The sequence below is a fragment of the Triticum urartu genome, chromosome 7 (assembly GCF_003073215.2).
Source record: "Triticum urartu cultivar G1812 chromosome 7, Tu2.1, whole genome shotgun sequence".
Lineage (NCBI taxonomy): Eukaryota > Viridiplantae > Streptophyta > Magnoliopsida > Poales > Poaceae > Triticum > Triticum urartu.
In genome coordinates this window covers 691,541,951-691,553,044 of record NC_053028.1, presented here as the reverse complement: position 1 = coordinate 691,553,044, position 11,094 = coordinate 691,541,951, and the positions used below count along the sequence as shown (strand labels likewise).

The following is an 11,094-nucleotide window of genomic DNA, read 5'->3' as shown; positions in this document are numbered from 1 at the left end:
TCTTTTCTTTAGGTTTTATTTCCCAGACGTCATTGGCAAGGTGATGGTGGCGTTGGCATGTGGAATAAGGACTCTTTGTCCTCTCCCTACTCGATGATGCTTGATCAAAAACTGGCGAAGGGTATGTGAGAGTTTGTGTCATTAGATTTGTTGGTTGTCTTCGAATCTTGACAGTTGGTGTTTCTATCAATGAGTGCAGTTTTGCTGGCTATTGGTGCAACAACTTCGACCTCTTCTTCCATATTTTTCTGCTAGGTGGTTTGGTTTTCTCCCATTCTATGGTCCGGTGGTGATGGATTGCAAGATTGTAGTGCATGAGGTGATGCTCCAAACCAAAGTTTCTTCAACGAGTTCTAGATCTCGTCTTGAATGAGGAGTGGCTATTATGGTCTTTAAAGCCTGGTATGGCGAGAGCACATGCATGTGTCCCTTTCATTTACCGTTGGTTCAGTGCAATTTTTAATCTCTGGTGTGTGGCGTACAATTGGAGGAAGAAGGGTAGTATGATTTTAAATGTAACTTTTTATGGTTGTGAAGCATCCAATTGTCTTTCCATTGTACTCGTTATTGTTTTTCTCAATAATTATCAGATTTAAGATGCCCTTGGGTGTCGTTCTTCTTAAAAAAAAAGAGCATTGGTTTTGATGGTGATTTTGTAGAGAAGGAAGGGTAACCATATTCTTTAGATAGGACCAGTTCTAGTGTATTTTGTTTGGAACATTTTCATATTTGATACAACATCATATATCAAATATCACAAAAAACTATAATGAAGACTGTCCAATTTTTTCAACACATTTATGGCCTAACTCAAGAGGAGAATCTGACCATTTGGATTTCATAGTAAACATAGATGGAAAGTTCAGACAGATGCATTTTCTGTTCATACGGTAATATGATATTAATTTCTGCAGTTCAGGAAATCGACACAAGGTTATGAAATTCCGAAGATTTCAAATGGTTTCATTCCCACTGGAATGTAATATGGTGTAAAACACATAACCAACATACTGTACACTAAATTGACGTTTGACAACGTTGAACCAACATACACTGAATTTCTTTCATCTTCTTCCAGATGAATCATTTGGTAGTTTTCAATTTATTCTTGGACAAATTTCCTGTACCTCGGCCTGATACGGTGCAGTTGGCCCGTCCAAATCATGCTCATCATTGCTATCGGCAACAGTTTTGTTTGGTTCCATAGTCTCGACATCATCTTTGCCGCCATGTTTAATGCTTGGTTTCTTCTAGCCACCAGATTTTCCTTGTTTTTTTTTTGGAGGGGGCACTTATGGTATCCTTGTTTTGCTGTCCCCTGACAGCCCGGAATGTTGCCACCCTCTTTCTTGGCTTCAAATTGTCATCATCTTCTCCTTCTACCCTTGCTTCCTTGGCATCACCATCCTCACTCACTTGCCCTGGGCTAGCCACTACCTTTTTGTTAGATTGGGTCCCAGACAGCTTCTGTAGTTGTGGCACATATATAGGCTGTAGTCTAATAGAGAGAGAACAAATCAGAGGGTCAGATAGATTTAGGATGGTAGAAGGCATGGTAGTGAAGTACTGTTGCTCAACCTGCCACCAGCTGTTATGAATTCAATGTTCTTTCCTGCAATAACCAGAAATTGGATAAATCTAACGAGGACCAAAGGACAACAAACTGGACCAAATAATTACTGAAATTCCGATAAATCCAACATAATTGTCACAGTTCATCATACGAAATGCAAAACTACGATGAGTTCCGGTGGTGACCATTTTTTCTCAAATAACGGCTGAGACGTTGTTCAAGACTACCCCGTTTTTTTTAGAAACTCGCCATCGACTTCACCAGGCTTCTTGCCCCAGCGGTGATGAAACAACCATTCCACAGGAAAGGGATCACAATCAGCATCAACATCAACAGCATATTTCACAACCTAATAATTTCTTGGGTCAAGACACAACAATTCTGCAAGGTAAATACAGTAGTACAGTAAAGTACAGTTACTCAAAACAATAAAAAGTTAGAGTAACCTCTTGGCTGCTTTGGTGTATTGCTTCACAACTCTCCCTTGTTAGGCTTGAAGCAATCTGCAATGGATGGGTTTTCGATTACAAAGAATAACATGAACTCTGTTACGACCAAGCAGCACTGAAACACAAGTGCAGAAGATGCAGCAGTTCTATCTATTGAACAGTAGCAGCTTTATCTATTAGGTGTGTTAATTAGGCAAAATTGTTAGGGATAAGATCAGATTGCTACAGGTCCATGGCATGGCTATTAATACCTTTTGAATATTAGTTGGAGATAAGCGAAGAATAACAAAATAAATTCCTAGTCCTTTCCCATCTTGTACAATCAGGCCTCAACAATCAAGTGCGACTGTCCAACCATTGGTCCTAGGACCCGTACATTTTTTAGAGAAAAGGCGCCGGCTGAACCCGAGGAGAGCTCGAACCTAGCCTGTCTTTGAATTAACAAAGCCATCAACCGGCCAGGATTACAAGGGCACCACATTACAAAGGGGGTGAATGCAAAGCAAAGCGGAAAGAAGATACAAGGTGCTAGGCAAAACAGCACAATGGCAACAGCAGAGCACCGTTACCAACGACCAGCACTACACCTACACCAAGTAGCCAACTAAGTGCTCGGGAGGAGGGACACGCCTTGCAAGCATTGAGCGCCGGCTACATCCACGGTCATACTTGGGCAACACTTGAGCTGTCTCCACCATTGCAAAGGGCCACTACATTTTCACCCAGGCTCGACGGGTGCCGCACTGGCGCCCAGCAGAGTGGCTGCCACATAGCCCAGCTCAAGGTGACCGAGCACCATAGGAGAAGCAGACATCGCTGACCCACAAGCAACGGAAGACCAACCAGACGAGAACCAAAGTCGGCAGAGGTAGCACGGAGCACGGGACGTGAGCTGTCGGACGAAGGCGCGCAACCATGAAGAAGACAGAAGAAGCATCACAACGCATGGGCGAGGCCGAGCAGGATGTAGCAGGAAAACCAGGCCGTCATGCTTCGGAACCGAGACACCGACTGCTCCACCACTAAGAGCAAATCCCGACCGCCGCCTTCAAGAAGGAGCACGCCACCGAGATGCTGTCGACGCCCAGACCAAGGGAGAACCAGCTTTCGACGGAGCTCAGTGAGGAGGCGGGAGGGGGAGGGTCCACCCCCAAAGCCTCCAAGGAGGGGATTGGCGCCAAAGACGTCGACTTTGGGGGGCCACCGCGCCGGCTAGGGGTTTCCCCCGGAACCACACCCAAACGCCAGATCCGGCCATCTGGCACCATGGGACGACGAACGCTGCCACCAGGGACCAATGCCGGCACGTATCGGAGCAGATCGGGCCGGCACCAAAGCTCTACCATGGTGCTCGGCGAACTGCGATGAGCCACCGCTGCGCCGTCGACCGCGACCTCCACGCTGCCCACATAGTCGTGGGAGGCCGCGCGCCGCCCAGGCCGAGCCGTGCGCCACCGACCGGGGCCGTAGCCCTCCATCCGAGGAGGAAGCGTCAGATCCCCACCACCACCTCCATCAGGGTCGCGTGCCAACGCCGAGCGCCCCTCTAGCAGGAGGGAGGGGGAGGGGGAACCGCGGTGGCAGCGCTAGGGTTGCCCCAGAGTCGCGGTGCCAAATCTAATCTGACAGAAGTCTAGGACCCGTACATCCCCATAACAAATTCAGAGTTCAAGTGCTGCACTTGGTGCAAGCCTCACACATTTTTGTACCAGTACCTGGTAAAGCACCTCGTGTGCAATCCAATTACCAATGCCTTGTATGAAGCTCTGCTCATTAAAAAAGGCAGGATGTCAGGTATGGTATGGTATCATAAGAAAATAGTACGAGTTAATTCTGTATATCATCGGAAAATATTATTATAGAATGTAGAGGCAAGAATTGCAATCGGTTCGATAGCGATCACCTGATAGTATGCTGGAGATCACCTTTTCTTTCATTGTCAATTTGCACAATTATGCTGGAGCTACATTTGCACCAACTGGCAGCCAGCACATACAGGCATTCAGGAGGAAATTAGCAACCTAAAGCAACTGCTGAGTGTACCATATGCGATGGAGATCATCATCCTAACCTGCTGGGCAATCTGGACAACTAGGAATGATCACATATTCCAACACATTCAGCCAAGCATATACAGATGCAGAAAGAAGCTAAAAGAAGAACTCAAATGGATCATCTACAGAGTCAAGAGGAAGGAATACAGTGGATTTGAGGCTTGGATCAAATCCTTTAGATAACTTGCTATGCTGCTGTTGTATTTGTTGTTTACCGTCTCTTCTTTCTTTCCTTAGTTTTGTTTGTATCTTCGATGTATAGTATTTTTTTATTTTTTCAGACCTTATTCTTTGTACTATATATTTTTTAAAAATAATAAAAATACGCAGCAGAGTCCTGCTGTTTCCCTCAAAAAAAAAATCACCTGATAGTGTAAAAGAGCTTTTATTCCAATCTTCTTCTTGGTCAGTGAGTCCACAAAATTGTCAACGGACATCGGCTCAAAGAGAGCATCCGGACCTAGCTCAGAAATTGGAGGTACAGTTTCAGGATGCCAACAACAATTGAGTGAGCGAACTTGTACAAAATTTAAAGGACAAGTATCTCTAGATAATTTACAAAGAAACTTGCACATACATAATCAAATAACCGAACTCTTGCAAAGCGCCTCTTATCAGTGAAGGAAAACTCCAAGCCATCATCAAGCTGTAAAATGCGTAAATTTTAAAAGGTTAGGCACATCAAAGTTCAAAATCAACTTCAGATGAGCCTTGGCTCCCAGTGTTAACAGGTTAGAGACATCAATAATAACTCCAAGCCGTGGAGCTCCTTCCCAGAAATCTTCAGGACGGACTAACTAGTGGGGAAATTCCAGACCTGGCCAACAATTGATGAGATACTGTTTTATTACAAGGGAGTTGGCTGTTATCCATTGATATATCGCAGACCTTTTTTTACCTGCAACTCCATGAGGCCCTCAGGAGCTAACTCTAGTCCTGGCCAGTGTGCCATGGCTTAAAATTTAATTAGCTTAAACACATCAACAATAGATCCAAGCCATGGAGCTCCTTCCTAGCCACATTGAGGACAGACTAACCAGTAGGAAAATTCTAGGCCTAGCTACCTATCGATGAGATACTTTGTTTTATCATAGGGAGGTAACTGCTTAATTCGTTGATATCATGGAACTTATTTGTGCTAGCCACTCCCCGGGCCTCAAGGTGCTAACTATAGTCCGGGCGAGTGAGCCAGGACCTCCATATCCGATTTGCTGCCATTCCCCGGATCCTAAAATTCACTGATCCGGGATTTTATTAAGTGAGTAGTTTGTTTGTGCGGCTGACAGTGTGTTCATTAAGCTCGGTCTGTGCTACTGGAATAGGACAATTCCTGCTTATCACAATCACAGCGATCCTACAATTCACCAAGAAAGATATGACAAGAGCCGGGATCCTATTTAGCTTTCAACTTAGGAACTAATAATATCATAAGTTCAGGAGTCTCTTCAAGCACGGTCACAAAAGCAACACATAACCACCGATAATTCCGCATCAAAACAAAACCTAAAAGAATCTGCACATTGTGCTTGGCCTCCTGACCTCGACGAAAAACTTGGAGTACTTGTACGGCCACTCGTCCTCGGAGTTGACAGCTGATCTGAAACCATCCATACTGGTAGGAGCTAGGGCCCTACCGGGTCTAGGCCGGAATGCGGGCGAGGTCTTGACCGCGGTGGCCGGCGTGCAGGCGCCGTCTCGCGCGGGAGGAGAGGCGGTGGCGATGGAGGAGGCGGCGGCTAGGTTAGGGTTGAGGAGCCGGGCAATAGAATATGTCTTATTGCTTAATTTCCAAAAGAGGGTCTTACAGCTATTTATATAATCTCGATGCTAATAAAAATAAGATAACTTAGGCTAAGCCCCTAACTAAACGCGCCCATTGGGCCTCCTCCGGCTATAAGTTGTGCCGGTCATAACATCTCTCCCCGCCTGCGCAAATAGCTCGTCCTCGAGCTGGAAGTCTGGATAGTGTTGGCGGAACTCGTCACGCTGCTCCCACGTGGTGTCCTCCTTCGGAAGGCCGTCCCACTGGATCAACAAGTACCACACCCCGCGATGCAGCTGGGCCTACAACACCTTTGCTGGCCCGGGAAGCACGCGTCCGTCGGAGGTCGGAGGAAGCACCGGCGGCTCCCCACGGAAGGGCTTCAGTAGCCCCACATGGAAGACGTCGTGGATGCGAGCACCGGCCGAAAGCTGAAGGCGGTAGGCCACCTTTCCGATGCGCTCCAGCACGGAAAATGGCCCGGCGTAGCGAGGGCCCAGCTTGCGCTTCACGCGCGGGTCAAGTGACTGCGTAGAGTAGAGCGGTGAAGAAGGCGCAGCCACACCCAATCACCCACCGCGAACTCTACCTCGCGATGGTGGCCGTCATAGTAGTGCTTGGCCAGCTGCTGGGCCTGAATGAGGCGTTGCCGCACCTCCGCAAGCATCTCGTCCCCGCTGAGAGGAAGGTCGCTCGCCGCCTCCGTCCGAGCCGTCTCCGGGTCAACCGGCGGGATGGGCGGGGGCGGTCGGCCATAGAACACCTCGAACGGCATGGCGTGCAGGGCGGAGTGATAAGAGATTTAGTAGCAATACTCCGTCCAGGCGAGCCATTCCACCCAAGCACGAGGACGATCACATGTGATGCAACGCAAATACATGCCAATCACCTTGTTGACCACCTCGGATTGGCTGTCCGTCTGAGGATGGAAGGTCGTGCTAAGGCGGAGTTTCAAGCCCGCCATCTGAAAGAGATCGCGCCAGACATGCCACGTGAACACCGGGTCCCGGTCGCTGACGATCGAAGAGGGAAACCTGTCGAGGCGGACGATGTTGTCGAAGAAGGCCCGGGCCACGGAGGCGGCAGTGTAGGGATGGCCGGGCGCGATGAAGTGCGCGTACTTGGAGAAGCGGTCGACCACCATGAGGATGACGGACTTGCCGCCCACCTTGGGGAGGCCCTCGATGAAGTCCATGGAGATATCAGCCCAGACCTCTGAAGGCACCTCCAAGGGCTATAGCAGACCAGCCGGCCGCAGCGTCTCCGTCTTGTTACGCTGGCATGTAACACAAGACCGCACCTAGTCCCGGACCATGACCCGATCACCGGGGATGTAGAAATCAGCGCGGAGACGGTGGAGGGTCTTTTGCACACCCTCGTGGCTGGCCGAGTGTGCCAGCAGCAGAACCTGGTGACTGAGGTCGCAGTGATCTGGCATGAAGAGACGGCGCCCATGCAGGAGCAAGCCTCCGCCAAACGCCACGGCTCCTCCAGGTTGCCGGCATCAAGGCACTGTCGAAGGAGCTGAGCATCCGGCGCGTCCGCAATGGCCCTGCGGATGGCGCCAAAGAGGGCGAAGGAGGGCCCCAAGCGGATGCAGAGAGGCGCCCATCGGAGTCGCCGACGTCTACGTCGTGGTCGGCATCACGGCGAGACAAGGCGTCGGCCACGGTGTTATGGCGGCCCAGACGATACTTGATGGTCAATTCGAAGCCAAAGAGCTTGCTGATCCACTGGTGCCGCGGTACGGTAGACAACCTCTGGTCCAATAAGAACTTGAGGCTGTAGTGATCCGTGCGTATCCGGAACGACCGTCCCCAAAGATATGGCCGTCAGTGGCGCACGGTCTGCACCAAGCCAATGAGCTCCCTCTCATAGACCGCGAGCTTATGATGGCGCGCGGTGAAAGGCCTGCTGAAGAACGCGAGGGGCCCGTCTCCCTGATGAAGTACGACGCCGAACCCCACACCGGAGGCGTCGTAGTGCACCACGAGCGGCCGGTCGAAGTCGGGCATCTGAAGGATGGGACCCGTCGTGAGGGCCCCCTTGAGGGCCTCGAACGCCTCCGTTGCCTCCGCATCCCAGGCGAAGGCGTCGCGTCGCAGCAAGCGCGTGTGCGGGGACGCGATGAGGCCGAACTCCCGGATAAATTTCCGGTAGTACTCCGCGAGGCCCAAGAAGCCGCGGAGAGCTCGCGGTGAGTGCGGTGTCGGCTAGGCCGCGACGGCCGCCACCTTGTCGGCGTCCATAGCAACACCCTTGGCCGAGATGCCATGGCCGAGGTAGGCGACTGAAGGCGTGCCGAATGAGCACTTCGAGCGCTTAAGATGAAGATGGTGCGCTCGAAGCTCATTGAAGACGATGGTGACGTGCTGAAGGTGCTCCGCCCACGAGGCGTTGTAGATAAGAATGTCATCAAAGAAAACGAGCACAAACCGACGCAAGTAGGGGCGGAGGACATCATTCATCAAGGCCTGGAAGGTCGCCGGGGCGTTGGAGAGGCCAAGGCATCACCAAGAACTCGAAGTGGCCGTGATGAGTCCGAAACGCCGTCTTGGCGACATCGTCCGGGTGCAGGAGCGAGACCACGGGAGTCCTCGCCGGTGCGGGCGCCGGGGCAGCCTCCGTAGCAACTGATGGAGGCAACTCGTCGAGCCCGTCGGCGGGTGTGTCCTCCTCGACGTAGTCGGCCGCTTCCAAGTAGAAGAGGCACGGGCAGACATGGCCCGGCACGTAGGGCTTGTCGCAGTTATAGCAAAGCCCCTGGCGACGGCGCTCGAGCTGCTCGACCGGAGAGAGTCGACGGAAGGGCCGCGTTGTGGCCGGAGTGGTGGTTACTGGAGCGGCCGGGGGCGGACGGCCCGGCACAGGTGGTGTCGGGGGCGGCCTGGCTGGCTGGCGGCCACCCCAAGCCGGTGACGCCTGCTGCAAGGCCTGCGTGCGACACTTGAAGGCGCAGGCGTAGTACATGGCCGTCTGGAGGTCCTGAGGTCCCCGAAGCTCCACGTGCACGCGGATGTGATCTGGCAGACCGCCGACGAAGAGCTCGGTCCGCTGACGAGCCGTCATGCCGGGCGCGTGGCATGCCAGGGCCTGAAAGCGGTCGGCGAAGTCTTGCACCATGGAGAAGAAGGGGAGGCGGCAGAGTTCCGCCAGCCATCTCCCGCGTACCGACGGCCCAAAGCGAATGAGGCATAGCTCACGAAAGCGCTCCCATGGGGGCATGCCGCCCTCGTCCTGCTCGAGGGCGTAGTACCATGTTTGTCCGGCGCCTCAAACGTGATATGAGGCGAGCCAGGTGGTCCTCGATGCCGTCGTAGGTGGCGAAGTCGAGCTTGAAGAAACCGGCGGTGTCTGAGTATGACCGCCGTGCGCGTATAGCTCGACGGTACTGAGCAGCGAGGGGGATGGCGCCGGATGGTGGACACAGGGGGTCCCCCATGGAACAGCAGCCCGTCGAGGCCAGCGTAGGAACCCGCGGAACCGGAGGGCCCGCCGTACTACAGGGTGGGCGCCGGCTGTTCCGAGGCCATCGTGTAGACCGGATGCGGCTATGACCCGGCCAACCAGGCCGGAAGCGATGACGGCAAGGTCGGGAACCGGACCTGGTGGATCGAGACTCCCGCCGGCACGGCCAGAGCTGGCCTGGAGCTGAGCGGCGGTGACGCCGGGGCAGCTGCAGCGGCTGCTCCAGCGGGGCAACGGGCACGGCGGGAGCCGCGAGGGCCTGCGCCGACCACGCCGGCCAGAGCGGGGTGGTGAAGGGGGAGTAGTACTATCTTAGTGAAACAATATGTTCGCAACTTCCAAGGTGAGATACCAAACGGAAAAGAGCACTTGCCTCTTGTACTTTGTGACGGCAACGCCCTTTATGTAGATCGCACCTGCCATCGCTGCAAACCCAGAGTATGCTCTTGTCAGTCGTCGGTGTTTGGCCAAGCCCGACAAATTGTTCCCATTCCAAACTCTCCATCGCTTGGAAAGATATTAATCAGCAATAATTATCATTGGGATATCATCAACGAGCAATTAAGCGAATTCTCCGCGTCAATCGAGCATAAATCATCGCCAACCAAGCAATTTGCTGCAGAACAAGCAATTAGCAAAGTAGGACGAGGCAGGGTAGGTCGGGGGAACTGTCGTGTGGAAGTAGTGGGTAATGACCGAACTGGAAGGAGGGGAAGGGCGGGGCGTCGAGGCAGAGCCAGAGGTTCTTGCCCCTCCGGCGCGCGGCCACGATGGTCCTGCCCACCATGGTTCTTACCCAGGCGGCGGCGACGACGAGCTTGGACTTGGAGTCGTCCGCGACGGCGCAGCGCGTGATGGGGTGGCCCACGCAGTGCGCCTCCAGCGCCCGCCGCGCTGCTTCCACCTCCGGCAGTTCTGTCATCTCCGCTCTCCCCCTCTCCGGCGTCAGTCTCAGGCAGGCCGCGAGCGAGTCCGTCCCAACCGGGCCCAAGCGCGAATGGGCGTCTCCTCAGGGCGCCTCGCATTAAGCGAAACCTATGGAACCCTCACCCAATGGGGAGAGAGATGGCCCGGCCCAGACGCGCGGGATGCCACAGCCTCGTTTTTTCTTTTTCCTCTTTTATGTTTTATGTTTCCGTTTTTTGCCTTTTTTTCAAAAAAAGACTCTTTTAAAATATTCTATTTATATTTTACAAAAAACACTCTACAAAACAATATTTGAAAATGTTGACCAACAATTTGAAAAATATTAAATACATATAGAGAAAATGTTTACGACGCATACAAAAATATATATATAATAATGTTTGTGGAAAAAATTGATCATGTATTTAAAACGTTTTAATCAAGCATTTGAATTAAAATCTTGAACGAGTATTTGAAATTTTTTAATCAAACATTTCAAAATCTAAAACATGTATAGAAAAAAAATGATGACCATGTATTAAAAATGATGCTGTTATTTGATCATGTATATATAAAAATGTTACTCAAGCATTTGAAAAAATGTCGAACAAGTATATAAAAAATGTTAATCAAGCATTTTAAAAATGTTAAATGTGTATAGAAAAATGTTCTCCGTGTATTAAAAAATGATGAAGTTTTTTATCATGTATATAAATATGTTAATCAAGCATTTGAGAAAATGTAGAACAATTATTAAAAAATGTTAACCAAGCATTTGGAAAATCTTAAATGTGTATAAAAAATGTTGATCATATATTAAAAAAAATGTTTTGACGTACCAATCAGATTATAATGGAAATAGCTTCGCCTAGCCTTGTTTGG

At 51.0% G+C, this 11,094-nt stretch overlaps 1 pseudogene; it reads right to left on the bottom strand.

The window, feature by feature from the left end:
* Positions 1 to 1,083: 1,083 nt before the first annotated feature.
* LOC125524789 lies at positions 1,084 to 10,228 on the bottom strand (annotated as a pseudogene).
* Between the last annotated feature and the right edge of the window lie 866 nt (positions 10,229 to 11,094).